This window comes from Narcine bancroftii, chromosome 1, assembly GCF_036971445.1.
Source record: "Narcine bancroftii isolate sNarBan1 chromosome 1, sNarBan1.hap1, whole genome shotgun sequence".
In the NCBI taxonomy this organism is placed as follows: domain Eukaryota; kingdom Metazoa; phylum Chordata; class Chondrichthyes; order Torpediniformes; family Narcinidae; genus Narcine; species Narcine bancroftii.
In genome coordinates, this window is record NC_091469.1 from 262,462,539 (window position 1) to 262,483,562 (window position 21,024).

The window sequence follows — 21,024 nt, forward strand, 5'->3', positions numbered from 1 at the left end:
TCTGGGGAGGGGGTGCTGGGAAAAGAAGGACTCTCCTTTCATTTTTTTTAAACTTAAGCAAAATATTTTAAAAAGACTCAACTTGACTTGGACTTGAACATTGTCCATGCTCACCCACTTGCCTGCATTAGCCCCATTTCCCTCTATCTCCTTCCTATCCAAGTATCTAAACATTGAAATTGTATATGCCCCCATCAGCTCCTTAGCCAGTTGGCTCCACCACTTTCTGATGAAACATTTATCATTCAAATCTCCTTTAAGTTTCTCCCCTCTTAAACCTGTGCCTTCTTGTCCTTCCCTACCCTGGAAAAAAGGACAATGACTATCTATGGTCCTCATAATTTTATAAGGTTACCCCTTGGCCTCTTTCATTGTAGAGAGAATAAACCAAGCCTATCAAATCTTTCCTTCTAACTATAGTTCTCTATTCCAGGCAACAGTCTCTTCTTTACTCTCTGCTGTTACCACATCCTTCCTGTAACTTGGTGACCAGATCTATATGCAGTACTCCAATTGCAAGCTAAGGAATGTGATGCACAAATACAACATGATTTCCCAACTTTTGTATTCAATCTCTCAGTCTCTGAAAGCAAGCATGCCGAGTGCATTTTCAGCATCTTACCAATTTGTGTCACTGCTCCCAGAGAACTAAGGACTTCCACCATAGATCAACATGCTCAGGTTCCTGCCATTTATTCCATATCAAATTCTTGGCAAAATTTGACTTCTCGTGGTTTCCCTCTTTCACTTTGACCCAGGAACTAACTCTGGAATTAACTCTCAGCGTCTTTAATTTAAAACTCATCTCATCGCAAGGCGACAGCATGAAAGGAGTCCCTTTAGCCATCACGCCTATGTTTGCTCAATGCTGGAGCATTCTCATTAGTCCCATTAGCCTACCTTCTTCCCACAGACCAGCAATTCTTTACCCTTTCTGATTGGTATCCAGATCCCCATGAATTGCTATAATTGATTTTGTCTCCACTTTTACCCTGGCGGTACATTCCAGACACTAAAAATTTACTGTTGTAAAAACATTCCACTTGTCACAGTTGTTCCTTTGGCGAGTCATCTTCATTCTACATTTTTGACCTCATATTTTTGCTTCCACATCTTTCTTGGGCTAGGTCGGTTTTTGGTTACATCTTTATGCAATGGCTTGAGCCATTTTGAAATTAAAGGCATTATGTTATTACTGGCTAGAACCAACTAAACCACCATGTCATCAAATGAACACTTTCATCTCAGACCCTGCAAGTTGAGAGTTGATTAAGCTATCAACATGTTGAAAAACTTTGAAACAAGTTATTATTGTCTGAAACATGATCAACATAATTCTAAATAATATGTATGATAGTGTTAAGAAGACAACTGACATTGAGATGCTGAGAACACAGTTCTGGATTTGATTTAATGCACCAAATCTGATTTGGAAAGAGATGAATGTGAATACTTTACATTGGAAGGACATTCTGAGTCCTTTCCCTAGCCAAAAGCTGAAAGGCCTAAGTACAGTTATCCCTGGAATGACTTCTGGTATTCTGGGAAGAAGTTCAAGTGAGATGTCTATAGATTGATTATTAATTTGAACTATATGAATGAAGATTGGAAGATGACTAATAATAAATCCTGGAAAAGCAATTATTTGTGACCCATTCATCACGAGTAATTTTTTAAAAAATCATACACTTATTTATCCTAAGTGATATTAAAAAAAGACTTCATTCACAGGCATACACCACAAATACCACTTGGAAATTGTCCATGAGTGGTTCAGGCCATCAACTAAAAAATCAAATGTATAACTTTAAAAAAAAAACAAATTAGCATTAAAAAAAAAACACTATTAATCAGTAATGAGTTTTAACAGGACAAATTGGAAATACTGGATGATGATAAAGCTCTTATTTTAAGTCAAGATCTAAGATTGGGTGGCAGAACAGGCCATAGATTTTGGGAAGGCGTTTTTAGACAAGTTTTGGGTTTGCTCTCAGCTATTGGCTTTCTGGAAAGTCACCTTGGACTTTGTCCAGTTGTGCAAGAGGCAGCTTCAGACATTCCACCAGTCAGTTGTCTGTTCAGGCGAGCAGAGATCTTCCAGCCGGACAACAGCTTATTAAGATGCATTCATGCAACGGAGAGAGACTAATGACCAACCATTCTTTGGGATCAAAGTTGCCTTGGGCTAGAATCTTCTGTAGGGATTCACTGATAATTTATAATATAATTCAGATTATTAAAATCTGGAAACTATTCATGATTAGAGGCAGACTGATGCTTCTATGTCTGTTCTGTCCATAACCACAGTCTGCAACGTAACAAGGAGAAGGAATGATAGCAACCTGTGGGATGTAACAGCTGGGTTGAACATTACAGAGACAGATAATTATCTGTGTGACCCTACCATTCTTTGTTGGTCTTTCTCTTGAGGCAAGATTAGTTTGAAGAATTACTTACTTTGAATTCTTTTTTTCTGCTTTATTTTTTTCCTGTTCAATGCTGATGCAGCTAGAAGATGAACAAAAACATTTAAAAATTGGCAACCTTGTGACATTAAAAGTATCTTTCTTATTTGGTGTGTAACTCAAATATTGCTTATGGTTTGGCCAAAACTCATTCTAGCCGTCTATCAAACAAAGCAAGTATGTGGTATTCTGTTTTATCATAAATCAAAGCTACACAAAACAATATTGTAGATCTTAAAATGTGGCTGTAAAACATTCGAGTGAAAGTCCTTATATTATTATATGGGGCTTTCTTTGCCATGTAATACAACCTTACAGCTCATCAATCCTCTTTCACTTCATTTTTATGTGACTATATTGCATTTGGTTTTAGCAAGGAAATGCCTTGCTTAGACATTTCATTATTTTTCCCTTCATTTAAAGTTTTTGAAGAGTTCCTATGCTCATTAAAGCTTGTGGATATTAATATTGCAAATGAAACCCTTTGCAGTTTTGGATAATTCATGGCAAGGTTACCAAGCTACAGTCATGGGCTCCATTGCCGGAGCTGTTGGGAATTAACTGCATTGCCAGATACTTTTCTGATTTCCTCTATCTTCTTCTGCTACAAATATTTATCAGGTTTATTTCAAATCACACAAATATTTCTGCCTTGCAACTCTCTGTGATGATGTATCTTACTAGAATTCTCCCCTACCCTCTCTCATTAGTTCTGACAAAGATGTTTAATTGAAGATCTTGAGTAACTGATGCCACAAGCAGAGGAAATAGTTTCTTCCTTCTCGTCCATCATGTAATTATAGGGAACTTGGAGCAAGTCCTCATCTTGGTTGCTACCTCTGTGCATGATGCCCATTCTCTCTGTCACTGTGTGGGATTTCTCCAGGTCCTCCTCTTTCTATCTATTCCTAAGACAGGTGGGCTGATAAATTGGTTGGTCACTGTGTGTTGCCCCTAGTGTGTGGGTGAATAGTAGAACCGGGAGGGGAGGAAGGTGGTGTGTAGTGGCAGGGGACAGCTTATAAGAATGTTGGAAGAGTAAAATATTGGATTAATGGAGAGTTTGTGTAAATGCACAGCATAGACACACTGGGCTGAAGGGCCTGTTTCTGTGCTGTATCTCCTTCTGAATCTAGAGTTGTCTCTCCCTTTGTGTTTTCATACAAAACCGGGAAGTTACAGCTCGATGAGATGCTCTGAGAGGTTTGCCAATGCTTTCTTGTACATTTTGAGTCATTGTTTCCATGTCTGTTCCCTGAAAGCAACTAACTTTGAAGAAGGGCCTTCTCCTCAAGCCACAGCCTACTTTTAGGGAGCTGCACAAATCAGCAGGTCCCTGCTCCCACCCTGCACCACCAATCACATTGGGTTCAGATGCTGAACTGTGAGTCTCTGCACTGGATGATTCCACGGCCCATGGTCAAGGGTAAGTGAAAAGGATTGCTCAGAAATCAAAGCTTGGTTTGGGGTTGTGCTGAAGACTTCAGGTTTGCATTCTTTGCTTTGTGACTGAGTGTACTGAACTGCCTTCCAAGAGATGGCGGTGTCATTACCATTGCAAACTCATATACTGGTTCTGACAGAAGGAATCCTCACTCTGCACTCATTTTAGTAGAGTGCAACCACTTCAGAAGATATTGCAGCTGGGTTCTCCCAATGGGAGGCTTACTTTGAAGAGTTTAGCAGTTGGTCTCCTCTTGTTTGCTTGCTTTCTCCAAGTCACCAGCGTCGCCTCATTCATCACACTGATTTTAGTCCAAAGCTTCTTGGCGAACAAAGTCTTCTTGAATGAAAAGCATAGAATTGGTTATACTGCATTATGCCACTTGGGACTTCAGCCAGATTGTAAAATTACTCCAAGAACCAGCTCGATGTGACCCTAAATGAGCCAATGGTCTGAAGGTTGAGCGACCTGGCCACACAGAATGAGTTTGAGAAGTTTTAGAAATATTTTTGAGGTTAATCCTTATCCCCAGCATCCAGTTTGTGGATGGAAAGATAGATAGGAGTGCTGGGGGAAGGAGAGTGGGAGGAGATGGAGAGGAGATAATGGAGAATAGGTCTAAGATATTACTCTTGTTAACAGTTCCAGGAAAGTGGGTAGAGACTTGTATAATGATCTCTGCTGTTAGATTTCCTTTAATTATTTGCAGAACATTCCTTGACACTGAAGGTATATTGGTAGTCTGTTATTGAGATATTAGATGTGAAAAAGTGAGTCATGCTTTCCGACTGCAGAAACAAATGGCTCACTGGCCCTTTTTCGTTCATGTCTGTCAATGCTACATGAAAGCAGATGGATAATATTAACATGTGGGCCTAAGAAGTTAAAGAGGGAGGTTAAAAGTCAATGGATGGAAAAGCATTTGGCTGTGAGTGCATTGACCTCTACAGCCAAGGTCCTGAGAGTTTTAAATTCAACCATCAGGCTGGCTATTGGAAAAGAGCTGTAAAGCTCTATCACAAAGAGGTTTCAACAAAAACCAGTGGGAAAGTGTGTATGCTTCTTGCAGAGGGAGGGGGAAGAACATGAATGAATAGAGAATGTGCTTATACCCTAAGGATATCTTGGCATGCCTCTGAGATAACACTGGACAACAAATTTATTTCAAAAGGTTTGCTTCCTGATTTTTTTATATAAAAACTGCGGATTGTGATGGAAGCTTCAAGGTGAATGCAAAGATAATGTCAGATTTGCTGTGTCACGTAGGAAGATGGAGAAACATTAAGTTAACTTTGATTGAATTTAGCGTGTTTAAGTGCATTATATGATGCTGACACATTGCGTTAGTTCAACTGACTTTTGCCGCTGATTTTCGTTGGTACTCAGCATCTGATATCTCTCGTTTCAGTGCCCACCTTTCGCCATGTTCGTCACGGACTGCACCAAGATCAGCAGGCAAAAAGTCCAAGAGCGAATAAATGGCATGTTGCACTTTATGGTTGGTCTGCTTGAAGAAGACTCAAAATATGACAGGAAATGACAAAAGTAGGTTACATCTTTAAAAAAAAGATAGGAAAAATTTAAGGTGATTTTCGCGATCAGCAGCATAAAATACACCCAAAAGTGTTCAGGAAGCAAAACTCTTCATTGCCTCATGTAATTAGTTACTGTCTCTAGTGCAGTTGCTATTGTTACGTAGGCAATCATTGCAGACTATTAGCAAACTCTAACATCTCTCCACAAGTAATGAGCTAAAAGATCAATTAATCTGCTTACGGGTGGTGAGGAGAGATAAGGCCAGAAGAGCAAACAAGCATGATGCTTGTCCTCTTGATTGAAAATAAACAGTCTGTCTAGGTAGACGCCAAAACCTCATGCCCATCACACTGAGCAATGGCTCACCTGAGGCCTGTGTGCTCAGCCCGTTGCTATTCATGCTGTCAACTCGTGGCTGTACTGCCAGGTTCAGCTCCAGAAGAATCAACCAGTTTGTAGATGAGACAATGGTAGTTGACCTCATCGGCAACGATGATGAGCTGTCTTACAGAGACGAGGTGGACAGGCTTGTACAGTAATGAAAGAGTAACAACCTGAGTCTCAACGTGGACAAGATAAAGGAGATGATTGTCAACTTTAGGAGGATGAATGACAACTCCCCACTACCTATTAATGGCTTCATCATAGAGAGAGGGGGGAGCACAAAGTTCCTTGGGGTCCATTTAAAGGACAACCTATCCTGGACCTTCACCTCCTCCTCATTAGTCAAGAAGGCATAGAGGTACCTACACTTCCTAAGGAGGTTGAGGCTACTGGCCCCATCTTAACAATGTTCTACAGAAGCACAATAGAGAGTGTTTTGGTTGGATGCATCATAAGGGGTTTTCAGACACAAACGGTGCCTAATCGCCTGCTCAAGATTTTTTTTAAGGCAAATTTACCTTTTATGCTGATGGCGGTGCTGTTATGCAGGGGTAAATCGAGAGCTGGCTTCCGAAGCTGACGGAGGCTGGGTGAGAAGTGCAGAAATGCCGCCCGCCTCTGTGATGTCAAACATATATGCTGGGAATGGAAAGCAGCCTATACTGAAAATGGCGACTGAAGAGCAGGTACGAGCGCTAGCAGAGATCTGTGCAAGCAGTCTTGGGACTTGAGTAGATCTTCTGCGCAACGTAATTGCCTTTTTTTGACGGTATGGGTTATTTAAAATTTACGCTCCTGGGTCACGGGCTGACGGCGTCAACATGATGTCATCAATCCTCCCCTTTGGTGCCGCATTTGCAGCATTCTTTTGATGGAGGAGGTGGAGTGAAGTCGCTCCACCTCTACCCCCCACCCAGGTGGTTTGAACATAGAGCAAGTTCGACCACTCAATCCTCCTTCGGACCTTTTATGGAGGTAAGTGAAGCGATTTAAAGTCAGAGAATATCTGTCTTTACAATCACTTTTTTTCACTATAAAAGGGCCTGCTGTCTGGATGGTAGTTGCCATGCATCAGATTGGACATTAGTATGTAGGGTGATTAAAATTACTGAGGTTATCACTAGGATCTCCCTTCCCTCTTATTGGTAATATTTACAGGGAGCGGTGCTTAAAAAGGGCTCAATCATCGAGGACCCCTACCATCCAGCCCTCCATACCTTTGAGATACTAGCTGCTTTCAGGTGGAATAGCTGAGAGAATGCGGCTCCGGAGCCAGCTGTGGGTGTGTGAGAAGCGACATTCAGGTGGCAGCGTTGAAGGCGCTGTTCTGGCACCTGAAAGGTGCTCAGCAGGAGAGGTGCCGTGAAGCAAATGCCGGCTCCTGTTGACTGTGGCCATAGTCCCACCCACTTTCAGGTGCCTAGGAGGAGCACTCAGAAGTGGAGAATACACCTACCCGAGGAGCGATGGGTAAGTACTTCTCAGGTCAGCGATCTCTGCCTTTAGGTGGCCTCCCAACAGCCGCTTTTGGTATTTTAGGCGGCTTTAGGTTGGGATATTCTGGCCACCTGAAAGTGGCTTTTACCTTCAAGGAAGAGGTTCAGGGACATTTAAAAAAAACAGGTCTGCCAGGCTGGGAAATAACTTCTTGGTGCAGGCAGTGAGTCTGTTGAACATTTGTAGAAACCCGTAAATTATTTTTATACATATTTAATTTGGATCGCTCTGTATACATGTCATTTGTGTGTTGGATGTGCTTGTGTGTGTGTGTGTGCCCTATGGTCCATTTGTACAATCAGATGACAATGAATTTGAACTTGAGTTAGTGCCAACCAGACCAGACAGCATCGTCAAATATAGAAAGCCCACAATCATATGAATGATAAAAATCATTACAGCAGATGATCAACACAGGACCTGCAGTGAGAAACTGAAAGAAAAACAGGGGTGTTAATGGATCCTCATTCATCAAGACCCAACAATCCAAGGAAACAGGAAACATCATGATCAGATTACAAGTCGTATTCTCATTCTTCAGCAGCCATGTTGAAACTGGGCAACGCCTTTGGGTTGAACATTCCATTGAATCTACGCCAGTGCTTTGTACAGCTAACCCGTCAATTCCAACCCCACACCCTGGCTACCCTATCCCTAAAAAATTGTGTTCATTGTGCCCATTTAGTTTCCTGTCAAAGAGCTCCTATCAACACCACCCTGGGAGCAATGCGGGCCAGGCAAAAATCGTGCCTTTACTAAAAATAGATTTTCCTTTGCATGTCTAAAATTGTACATGCCAAGTTTTAAAAAAACACTTTGCCTTCTTGTAAACCATAAAAAATCGAGCTTTTCCTCTGTTATTTTGTGGTTCATATCACTTAAAATCCAAACTTAAAGGTAGAATATGCTTAATATCACCGCAGGAGCTTGCCAGAGACTTCTGCTGGGCACTTCTGTGGTTCCCCTTCAAATGCAGACAGAATTGGAGATGTTAATGATTATTATACATTGATCAATTTAAATCTCAGCATCTCTGGACTACTGCATGTTATTCCTGTTCGTACCCTAAGAAAGCTTGATTTAATTTTCTTTAGCTGTTGCATGCACAACATTATAATGAATTTTCCAATGAGCTGGTGGATCGAAAGGGAGTGGGGAGACCAGGATCATGGTGAATGGAAAAGGAGCAAGAGAACTGGGAAATGGTGACAACAGAGAATTTAAGAGATCATGGGAACCGAGGATGGTGACAGGGAGGGATCACGGGAACTGGCAACAGTGAGTGGGAGGGAGTACGGGAACTGGGGACAGGTGAGTGAGAGGGAGCACAGGAACGAGGGATGGTGAGCGGGAGAGATCATGGCAACAGGGAACAGTGAGTGGGAGGGATCATGGGAACTAGGGATGGTGTGCAGGAGGGAGTACAGGAACTGGGGGATGGTGAGTGGGAGGAATCACGGGAACAGAGGGTGATGAGTGGGAGGGATCACGGGAACAGGGGGCAGTGAGTGGGAGGGAGTACAGGAACCAGGGAATGGTGAGTGAGAGGGAGCACAGGAATGGGGCGGTGAGTGGGAGGGATCATGGGAACAGGGGACGGTGAGTGGGAGAGATCATGGGAGCTAGGGACAGTGAGTGGGAGAGATCACAAGAACTGGGGAACAGTGAAAGGGAGGGATCACAGGAGCAGGGGAGGATGAGTGGGTGGGATTATGGGAACTGTGGACAGTGAGTGGGACGAAGCACGGGAACCGGGTAATGGTGAGTGGGAGGGATTCATGGGAACCAGGGATGGTGAATGGGAGGGAGTCCAGGAACCAGGAACAGTGAGTGGGATGATAAGGGGGAGGGAGGCAGTAAATTCAGAGAGTACTGTAGCACTGTTTTGAATCCTTGCTCATTTCTCCTTTCATGCATCACCTTAGATAACTCTTCAATTTTCCTCCAGTTGAAGCATTTCTAGTGTTACTAAGCATGTTTATTAACTTGGTCCTCTGAGAATATCAATTGGCTTTCTGATATCTTTGTGCCTGTTTATGGAGCCAGCCTGTTTCTCTTTTGTCCTCAAGCCCTGAACTGAAATCTGGGCAATGGTGGCTTTGCTAAAATGCACTTCACATCTTGAGTGTAATGTCCATGAAATGACATGTTACTGACTGAGAAACAAGGTAGCTTGTCTTTGATATGAGAATTAATGTGCAGCATTGACTGAACGTGATAAATGTTGTGGCTGTCAGCTCTCTATTCCTTTGGTTACCTGGCACTTCATAAACTGATTTTTTTTTCCAGATTATGTTTAAATAAGTCAAACCATGCAGTGAGCTGTATTGTCAATTTTAACATGTTGCTTGGGCCGCTTTTAATTTTTTAGGCTGATGAATATCTCAATTATTGGAAAACAGTAATCTCCTCTGCCCTGTTTCTTTATAAATTTGAAAGCATTCTAATAAATGTTCTAATGAATTAATACCCAATTTTTCAGCCTTTCCTCCCACTTGAATTTTTGTATCACTGTGAAACTGTTCTTTGATGTTTTTTTTTGTTGCCTTGATACTCTTCCTTTGGTGTGAAACAGCGCCCAGAAAGATACTCCAAAAATTATCCTTCTTTGTACACTCTATGTGGATGGATACTGCTAAAATAGATTTGGAGGAACTCAGAAAGAACTCAGCAACCGGCAATCGCCATCAGCACCACACGGCTGCATACTTATCCCCCTGCTCTACTCGGGTTCAGATTTCAGATCTATTGTCAGAGTACACACATGACACAACATACAACCCTGAGATTCCTTTATCCTACACAGTGTAAAACATGTAAACAAATAAAAGAACGTAAACAGATAATGAATGTAAACAGACTGTGCAAGAACGAGAGAACCAAAGAAAATCAATAAAGTGCACAAGAGTCCTAAAATGAGTCTCTGATTGAGTTTGTCATTGAGGAGTCTGATGGTGGAGGGGTAGCAACTGTTCCTGAACCTGCTGGTGCGAACTTTACTCACTTTACACCTATGACAATGTGGCGCGGTCAGTAATAACACCATCTACGAATTCACCGACCATTCCACGGTAGTGGGTTGTATAAAAGGCGGCGATGAGTCAGCATGCAGGAGGGAGATTGAGAACTTGGCTGAATGATGTACTAACAACAACCTTGCACTCAATGTCACTAAAACCAAGGAACTGATTGTGGACTTTAGGAGGGAAAAACCCGAGGTGCGCGATCCAATGATCATTGGGGGATCGGAAGTGGAGAAGGGGCAGCATGTAGCGGTTATTGCAATCCCTTCACAGCACCAGCAATCAGGACTGGACCTGAATTTGAATCCCATGCTGCCTGTAAACAGTTTGTACATTCTCCCCGTGTCTGCGTGGGTTTTTTCTGGGGGCTCCAGATTCCTCCCACCCTTCAAAACCATACTGGGGTGTAAATTGGGTGGCATGGACTCGTAGGCCTGAATTGGCCTGTTACAGTGCTGTATGTCTAAATTTAAATTTTAAATCTAAATTTAAAATATTTAAAAGGTGAACACATTTAAATTCCTGCGAGCCACTTCTTGGAAGGCCTTTCCTGGGCTCAACACATGAAGGTCATCATGAAGAAAGCACATCAGCACTTCTACTTTTCTAGTGACTTGTGGAGGTTTGGTGTGACATAGAAAACCTTGGAAAACTTCTACAGATGTGTAGTGGAAAGTGTGCTGACTGACTGCATCATGGTTTTGTATGGAGGCACCGATACCTCTGAGTGGAAAGCCCTGCACAAGGTAGAGCACCACAGGCAAAACTCTTCCCATTGTCGAGAAAATCAACATGGCCCATTGCCATCAGAGAGCAGCAGCAATCATTGAAGATCCACACCACCAAGGACACACTCTGTTCTCACTGCTGCATCAGGAAAGATGTACAAGTGCCACAAGGCCAGCACCACCAGGTTCAGGAGTTGCTACCCTTCCACCATCAGAGACCTAAACAACAAACTCAGTCAGTCACTCAATTAAGAAATCTTATTTTGCACATTATTTATTATTGAATACTTATTTTCTGTATGGCACAATCAGATTGTTAACACTTCTTTCTTCATTTACTTTTCTCTATTTTGTACACATATCTTGAGTACAGTTGTTTTGTACCACCAAAAAATTGAAATTCTGCCTGGCCTGCAGGTTCTATGGTTCAGGTTCAGGTTCTACGTGATGTCACCTTGGTACAATAAAGCTGAATTTTGAACTTTTGATCTTTGAAATTTACTTACAGAGAGACTTCAAAATAATGGAAGCACTGTTAACCAAAATATGATCATGCTAAAAAAAGTCTTAAATGCTAAACAATGAATTTGAAGCTTTAAAATGTTCGATTATTTGGCACTGTTCATAGTAGATGTTGTTGATGTATCTGCGAGGAAAAAGTGCAAAAGAATATGAGCATCTCAATCTAAAAGTTCTTTCCACAACTATAGGATTCCCTTTTACATCTGAGGAAATGTTCTTGAAGTGTGAAAGCGGGTAATGTCGCAAGTCAATAATCTATCAGAATTGTTAGAGATTAAACAAATTTTAAGGTACAGGCAGCAAAGGGAAGGGCTGAGAGAATGAAAGGAAGGTTTACGATCAGGTGATCACAAAAACTTAAGATACAGAAAACGGGATAAGTCCAAGAGTGTCTTGTATGTGCTGCTCCACTTTCGTGAATACCCTTAACATCTAAAATATCTATTTGTTGTAAGTGGAGACAGAGGTGAAATGAGAAGAGTTTAGAGGACAGGGTGGATGAGAATGGGACAGGTGAGCAAAGGCCACATGCTGCATCCTTGAATCAAAAGCTGTCAGCTGTGGATGGAAATGAGAAAGAAAATTGCTGCTCATATGAAATTATTTATTTCATGCTGGAAGAAGGCTGTAATGTCCCTTCATAGTGGAATTTAAATAGCTGACTGGAAGCCCTTTGGACTGAGCAGGGCATGCATTGTCAGACTGAGACCACCTGTAAATTGGAGGAAACACACCTCATCTTCCAATTGGGCATCTTCCAACTGGATGGCATTAATTTTGACTTCTCTGGCTTTCATTAAACACCCTCACCCCACCCCTTTTTCCCCTGTCGTCTCTCCTTCCCCTGTCTCTTTTTGCACAGATGTTAAATTCCTATGTAATCCCTTATCATATTCAATTAAGAACATTTGTTGGTCTGGATTCCTCCCCCATCGTTTGAATTCTGAAACTTTCTGATATATCCTGCTTCTGCCTTTTCTGATTCTTCCTTGAAGAAATGCTCAGGCCCGAAACGTCGGTGATATCTCTGTCTCCCATAGATGCCGAAAAGACTGGCCGAGTTCCTCCAGCATTTCATTGTGTTTACTACAATAACAGTGTCTGCGGCCTATTGAGTATCAGATTGTTCCAGAAGGCTAACACAGAGCCTCACAGCTTCAGTATTGTCTACTCCAATGTTATCCATGTGGAGTTTGCATGCTCCACCTGTGATTGTGTGCATTTCTTCTGTTTCTTCCTCCACTTTCCACTCACTTCCTGTAGACGAAAGAGTTGGTAGGTTAATTGACCACTGTAAATTGCCATGAGTGAGTTGGTGTGTAGTGGAATGGATGGAGGTGCATGGTGTATGGGGGGGAATAAAATAACATTCAGCACTGAGTTGGTGGGCCAAAGAGCTTGCTTCCATGTTGTGAGATTCTATAAGCCCCTTTCACACTGCCAACTCTCCTAGGAAGTGGGGGAACTTACCGAGCATGCTGCACTTTGGGGCCTTTCCCTCTGCACCATGATTTACCTGGTTAATCGGCAACTCGGCATTTTAAAGCGGGGGGGGGGGGGGGTCCAGTCTCCAGCAGTGACAATGCGAGAGCCGATTGTGCTTTCATTCTGCCAGAAGGCAATTAGTGAGTTAACTTGGCCAGGCTCTGGTGTCTGGTGTGGGCAGGTGTCAGTGTTAGAGTCGAGTTGAATTTAACTCACCCTGCCAAGTGGGAAAGTTTTGCATCGTGTGATTACAGGGGAATGAACCTGCTCAATTAGCCGGCTAACCCTCGCGGAGTTGGCAGTGTGAAAGGGGTTTATATGGGTTGCATTCCATAAAGGAGTCATCCAGTCCCTGTTTAGTCTCCCCATTGCAGAGGAGGTCACCAGTTGAAAGCTGCACAAATAAATCATTATTTCATGCAGAGGTTGTACTGGGGGCCCTGGAGGGTGGGAAGGTAAGAGAAAAAGAAGTTAAGTGTTGCACCACCTCTGGTAAACCATGCATTAATAACAGATCACTGATTTTTCTTAATAGGGTGGATTAAAGGATACATATTGGCTGAAAGATCAAAGATTACTTCCCTGCTCCTCTTCTAAATTGTGTTGTGGGCTGTTTTCCATTTCCTGAGGAAGAAGGAAGGCTTTTGTTTTTTAGCAGGATGAAAATCAGATAAAGGGCCAATTTAAAGAGAGGATTTTCTGGAAGAAATGAGTCATTGAGCAAGTAATTGGGGTGTTTGGATGATATTATGTGCTGCTTCTTCATGTAAGACATTTTTCTTCTTTCCCCTAGGTGAAGCTGTCACAGATAAAACTGCTCACCATACCAGAATGATTGATAGAGAGATTATGGCCTGGCGACTATATATATCCCAGTCAGAGGAGGAAGCGGAGGAGAGGATCTTACTCCTGATTTGTGCATCACTGCTTAACTGCAACAGAGAATGTCGGCAGTCTTGTCATGAAGAGAATGCTGAAATATGCCAGCATTTTCATATTGCATCATCTCTCACGGATTTGTCAGAACTAAAGAACAAGTCCCAGGACCACAATCCTCAAAGTGGGATCCCTCTGCCAGATGTGTAACTTGAAGCAGGAATCAGTTCAAGTGCATGCAACATTGCTTTAAAGGAGAGAATGCAGTTTCAATCCCAAAGAAAACAGTGTAAGGCAGAGTCGGGCCTGCAGTATTTTTTACATAACACCGAGCGAGCAGGGTGCCTTCAACATGAATGCGCTGTCCAATCGTAAATATCTGCAGCCGTCTCTTGTTGCCTTTTCATGCTGGGCACCAATCCAAGTGTTGAGTATTTGCATGAACAGCAATCCATCGTCATTTTGCTGTCTCTATTTTGCTGTCTTCATTTGGCAATACCATGGCATGTGCAGGGAATATTATCAAAACTCATTTCACCTATTTGAGGGTACATTCAGGCCTATCCCTAGGAGAGAGCCCAGACAAAATCACTAGTAGACTGGAAAATTCTCTCAAATTAATGGTGTTTGACTCTTCCAAAGGCTGCATACACTCTGTGCCAAGTAAGCTTCTCTTATGTATTGATGTAACGTCTGTTGATTTCACAACAAATTTAGACAATAGAAACTCGCACTTGTTTAAGAATTTGAATTCAGTTCTGGAACCAGAAGGTTAGCGTAAATGAAAGTGGCTATATCGCTGCCGAAATCCAATTGGCTCACTACGGTCATACAAAGAAAAATGACTGTCCTTATCTAACCTGGCTGACATTTAACTCCAGCTCTGCCTGACTGTGGTGAACTTCATTGTATCAGGACAACATGAGATAAACAACAAGTGTTGGTTTGGTGGCAACTCCCACATTCCTGAAAGGAATTTTTGAAAAGATTTTGCAATTGCCCGGCCAATAAATTATGTTGGGAACATAGCAAAATGAGTTCAAGCATTGAGTTTTCCACTCTGCTCAATTTTTCTCATTGAGAGATTTCATAACTGGATGAATGGAAGTTACAGTTGCCCAAATGAGAGGCTAAGACGCAGACCTCTCCTACAGTTTCATTACGATTGTCGTCTGATTAAGTCTGACCAAACACATATTCAAAAATCTTTTCCTATCTTTATTTGCAAGTAACCTCCTCAAGTGGGCAGAGAGGCCCTTCTTGGCTCATTATTAAGACCAACTGGATGTCTGGCTTAAAGCTGTGGACAGCCAGTAAATCAGGAAGTTTTAGGAAGATCTCAGGGAAGCTTTGTGACTTTAGCCGCTTTCAGGTGTTTGGATGCAGATAATGCGCTGGCAGACATGGCTGGGGGAGTGCAGCTGGGATGTTCAGGTGGCCACGGAGAAGATGCCTTTCTGTCACCTGAACGTGCCGGCTGAAGGAGAAATGCGTCCGAGTCAACGCGGCTACTGTGGACTGTGACCATAGTCCCACTGTTGCGTTCCCTTCCCCTCTCCAAGCCCTGTATCTCTTTTGAGATATCTTCAGACCTTTAATTTTGATCTCTTATTTATGTCAGCATTTAATTGTGCCAACTTTGGCAGCTCTGCCTTCAGCTGTCAAGTTTCTTTTTTTTTAAACTTTATTTAAAAGATAATAAAAACAAAACATACAGTATAGAAATAATTAAAAAAAAAGATTTTGCATTAACACCGATCCCACCCTCCCACCCCTACAACCAACTCCCATAAGGGGAGCAAAAAAAAATATAGATTATATACATAAAAAGAAAATATTATAAATGTTAATAACATTTCAAAGTATATCTAAATGCATATATATCAAATACGAAGATCACTTACTAACAAAAGAAGACTAATTATCATGTAAATTATAAGTCATTTTTTCCATAACAATACATGCTTTCAATTCATTTTGCCGTGATATATTAACCTTAGTATCATCTTTCCAAGTACTAACAATACATTTACGTGCTACTGATAACACCAAATGTACAAAAGCAATTTGAATTTTATCCAATCCCATTCCCCTTAACGAATACAAATTTCCCAACAAAAAAATTGTTTGCTCTCATGGTAATATAAAATTATATTATTTCTCCAAAACTACTTTAATTCCTTACCAAAATTATTGAACTTTAACACAAGTCAAAACATCATTTAGAAAAGTTCCAATACATGAGCCACATCTAAAACAAGAATCTGAATTACTAAACCCATATTTTTTTAACTTTTCCGGGGTCAAATATTATTGATGTAAAAAATTGTAATTAACCATTCCATATCTTACATTTGTCAATTTTATTACATTGTGCTGACACATATTCACCCATCATCTTCGGGAAAAATAAATACTAAATCACTTTCCCATTTAAGTTTAGATTTCTCCCAATCTGTCTTATCCATACTATCTTGTAACAAATTATACATAACTGAAATATAACCCTTTTTCGGTATAGAGGAAATCAAAGATTCAAATCTCGACAAAGTACGTAAAATCATCTCTCTACCATAATTATCTTTTATCAAAGCTCTAAGTTGATAATATGCAAACAAAGAATTTACAGGTATATCAAATCTTTCTCTCAATTGATTAAAAGACAAGAAATCTTGTCTTTATACCTTTAGAATCCCAAATCTTTAAATAATTATTAAAAATTGAAAAAGGAATAAGCTGGTTATTATACAATGGAGTTAAAATTGATAATTTATCTTTGAACCCTAACACCCTGTTTTTTTTTAACCAAATCTTTAACAAATGTTTCAATATCGGCATATCATATTGCTATAACAAAATCAAATTCCAATGAAATATAAATTCATGTATTTCAACCCTAGAAATACATGACATCTCCACTTTAGCCCAGCTGGGAGGCTGATCTAAATCCATCAATCTACTAATAAACTTCAAATGGGCTGCTTCATAATAGCTTTGAAAATGTGGTAATTGTCTGCCCAATGTATACTTCCATGCAAGTCTATGCAACGCCACTCGAGCTAATTTACCTTTCCATAAAAACACTTGCACTGCTTTATTCAAATCTTGAAAAAAGCCCTTAGAAAGTAAACAAGCTAGTGACTGAAATAAATATTGAATTTGAGGAAAAATATTCATTTTAATACAATTAACCCGACCAATCAAAGTTAATGGAAGATCTTTCAACTTAATCAAATCTGCTTTAATCCATCTTAATGTGGGTACATAATTTAATTAATATAATGATTGATAATTCATATCCATAAACACACCTAAATATTTAATTTTACTTGTCCACCTTAAGTTTGTAATTGTTTTAAATTCAGAATAATCTCTCACTCCAACTGGTAAAATTTCACTTTTATCCCAATTAACTTTATATCCCAATAATTCTCCAAATTTCAGCAAACCCTCTTGAAATTGTTTCAATGACTGTTCCTGTTTCCCCTCAGAAGTATATAATTTAAAATAAAATGAATAAAACTGGTCATTAATTTCCTGAGGTTTATAAGTAACTTTTGAATTCTTCTTAACAGCATTAATAATCCGAGATGTCTGTTCAGCTTTCAATTGCTAAGCAAGTACCTTATGAGCTCTTTCCCCCAACTCATAATAACATTGTTTAGATTGATTAATTTAGCACTCAAACTGATAAGTTTGTAAAGTATTATAACATAATTTCAACTTCGCTAATGCGACTTTTTTTTATCTTCTGTTACATCTTTCTGAAAATCTTTCTCTAACTTAGCAATCTTATTTTTTAACTCTAAACTTTCTGCCATATATTGTTTCTTAACTTTTGTAGAATAACTAATAATCTTCCCCCTCAAATAAGCTTTTAAAGCATCCCATATTACAAAATGACTATCCACAGAATTAACATTCTCGGTCAAAAATAGAGATATGTTCTTTAACAAAAGTAACAAACTCTGGTTTTTTCAATAACATTGCATTAAACCTCCATCTAAACAACTGATGTACTACCTCCGAACTTTCACAAGTAAAAAGTAATAATGATTGATCTGATATAACTCTACTTTTATATTCAGCTCTTAATACTCAACCTTGTAAATATGCTGATACCAAAACTAAATCAATTCTAGAAAATGAATCATGTCGTGTAGAATAAAAAGAAAAATCTTTCTCTATAGGATTAACTTTTCTCCAAATATCCACCAAATGTAAATCTTTCATTAATGCATTAATTTGTATTGCCATCTTTGATTTCCTTATACTTTTTGGATTTGTATCCAATTAAGGGTCCAAAACACAATTAAAATCACCACCAACTAAGACATTTTCATTAGCTTGGGTTAACAATAGAAAAGCTTCTAAAATACACCACTCATCATCTATATTAGAGGCATAAAGATTCAGGAAAGTCCAAGATGCAGCAAAAAATTTACAGTTCACTCTTAATACTCTGCCAGCATACCTCTCTGAAGATTCCAATTCAAATGGTAAATTTTTATGAATCAAAATCGCTACTCCTCTTGCCTTAGAATTAAAAGAAGAAAAAACACGATCAACCCAATCTCTCTTCAATTTCAAATGTTCTTTTTCAGTCAAATGTGTTTTTTGTAAAAAAGCAATATCAATTTTCATTTTTTTTTATATAAGCCAATATTCTCTTTCTCTTAATTGGATTATTTAATCCTTGAACATTAAAAGTTGCAAAATTCAATTTAGACATCTTTTTTAACTACTAATATATTTACACACTATAAAATAATTGTCCCCTCTATAATTCTTCCAAACAAAAAACCCTTCAAAAAATTTTTAAAAATAACAGAAAAATACAAAAAAAATACCCACCCAAAGGTAGTAATACCCTAAAAATCTGGGTGTGGTAAATCCACTAGTGGCAGATGACTATCAAAGCTTTCAGTGTCATTCCCCCCCCCCCCCAGCCAGATACATATTTATTATTTAATCAAACACAATAAAATATAGCCCATATATTCAGCCCAATGATTCCATGCCCAACGACTGCTCGGAATCTTTAACATCAAGAAGACTTTGTGTCAACTCTTCATACTTACCATTCTTTCCATTCCCATGTCCATTTCCCCTCCTCTTAGGAGACAACGGAGGAGAACAACCATTTCTTCGCAATTCCGGCAAAGAATTAGCAAAAACCAAAGCATCATGATCATTCTCAAAGAATTGAGATTGAAAATTTCCATTAAAATCTTTCAAAATTGCAGGATAATGAAAAGCAAACTTGTAGCCTTTTTGCCACCAAACATCTTTGACTGTATTAAATTCTCGTCGTCTTCTAATAACCTCTTGGCTCAAATCGGCATAAAAGAACACTCTGTTATTTGAACCATTAATGGAGACTGATTCTGCCGTGCTTTCTGTACTACCATACGTAAAATCATTTTCTATCTTGATATTTTAAACAACGAACCAAGACTGCTCTCGGTGTTTTTCCTGGAAGTGATTTTCTTCTCAGAGCTCTGTGAACCTATCCAGTTCCAAGCCTTCAGGAAAAAGCTCTTCACCCAGCACCTCTGGGATCCAGTGCTTAAAAGAATTTATAGGATCAGCACCTTCAATGTCCTCTGGAAGACTAACTATTTTTATATTATTCCTTCAGCTTTGATTTTCCAATGAATCAATCTTCTTCATTAAATCTCTTTTTTGAATCCCCCAACCTACAAAAGAATCTTACACATTTTCAATTTTTTCTCTATTACGTTCTACCTGATTTTGACACTCAGAAAAGGCTGTTTCAATTTTCTTAAAATTATTTTGCACAATCAACAGATTTTATACATCTATTAATAGCACTCTTAACTACAGTCATTTCCTGTTTCACAGTTGGCATTTCATCACACAGCGTATTCATTTTTATTTTCTACTCCATAAATCCTTGAATCACTTGAGTTGATATTTGTTTTGACATATTATGCATTTGATAAGCAATCCCTTCCAAAACATTAAACACTGAATCCATTCCAGATTTCACTTCCACTTTTTGAGATCTACCTCCTTTAACTACTGGCTCCTCCTCCTGGACAAATTCCAATAAGGTAAGTTCCTCTTCTTCCTCAATCATCGTAGATCCTTTGGCTGAACGGCTGTGGGTCTGGACACCCGACGCCAGCACCCCGACCTCTTCGGGACGTCGGCGTTCGGGCTCCCCCACAGCCAATACTTTATCCAACAGTTCTCAGACCCCGGATTCCCCACGCAGGCCAGGCAAAGCCGTCGGACGCACAGGAGCTTCCTCCGACGCTACACTGCACACCACTGGGCCGCCCAGCGAGGTCGTGGGTTTGGGGGTCCCCTTGTCAGCCATGCTTCCCATGCGCACGGTTTCACATGAACGTGGGTTGGCAACGGCCGAGCTCACCGAGATGTTGGCACCATCTTGCAGAGGCAGGATCGGCGCCGGAGTCAAACTCGAATGGGGTGGAGTTCTCTGAGGCTTGGAGACTCCCAACGATGACTCCGTGGATTCAGCTATGCAGGTAGGCCTCAATTCTTCTGTACTTTTATATGGTAATTTTTTCTGAAGTTGAGGTTTAAATTTTTTCATGTTGGAATGCCATCATAAATCACTGTTATTTAAACAACTGTAAATATTATTTTAACCATTTTTATGCTTTTTAAAAACCGGGTATTTACTGATCCAACTGGGGAAAGGTGGAATACATGTCTCTTCTATGCCATCTTGCCACGCACCCCCGCCCCCTCCCCAGTTGTTAAGGTTCTGAGTTTTGGAAGCAATGTACCATTTTTTACCGAGTTTTTGGTTATGTAATCTAATGCCCCAAAGTAGTTTTTTTTTAAACCGAATAAACACTTTGCAATGTTAAAGTCACTAACTAAATGTAAGGCGCTGTTGTTAAATTGTTACCTACCTGATGGTGAGAGAAACAATATTTAATAGGATATTAAATCTTATATTAAATATCTTAGAAGGATTGTGTCTTGGGCTGCATTCATGATGCTGCATTCAGGTGCAACGGGAGATGCTCCGAGCCGGAGAATATACCTACCCGAGGAGGGTTAGG

The 21,024-nt window shown here is 40.1% G+C and overlaps 1 long non-coding RNA gene across 1 annotated transcript; it reads left to right on the top strand.

Moving 5' to 3' along the window:
• The first annotated feature begins 3,786 nt into the window (after positions 1–3,786).
• On the top strand, positions 3,787–14,981 carry LOC138751355 (uncharacterized). Its single transcript, XR_011349859.1, has 3 exons — positions 3,787–3,891; positions 5,318–5,454; positions 13,878–14,981. It is a non-coding gene; the product is annotated as an uncharacterized lncRNA (long non-coding RNA).
• Positions 14,982–21,024: the final 6,043 nt, after the last annotated feature.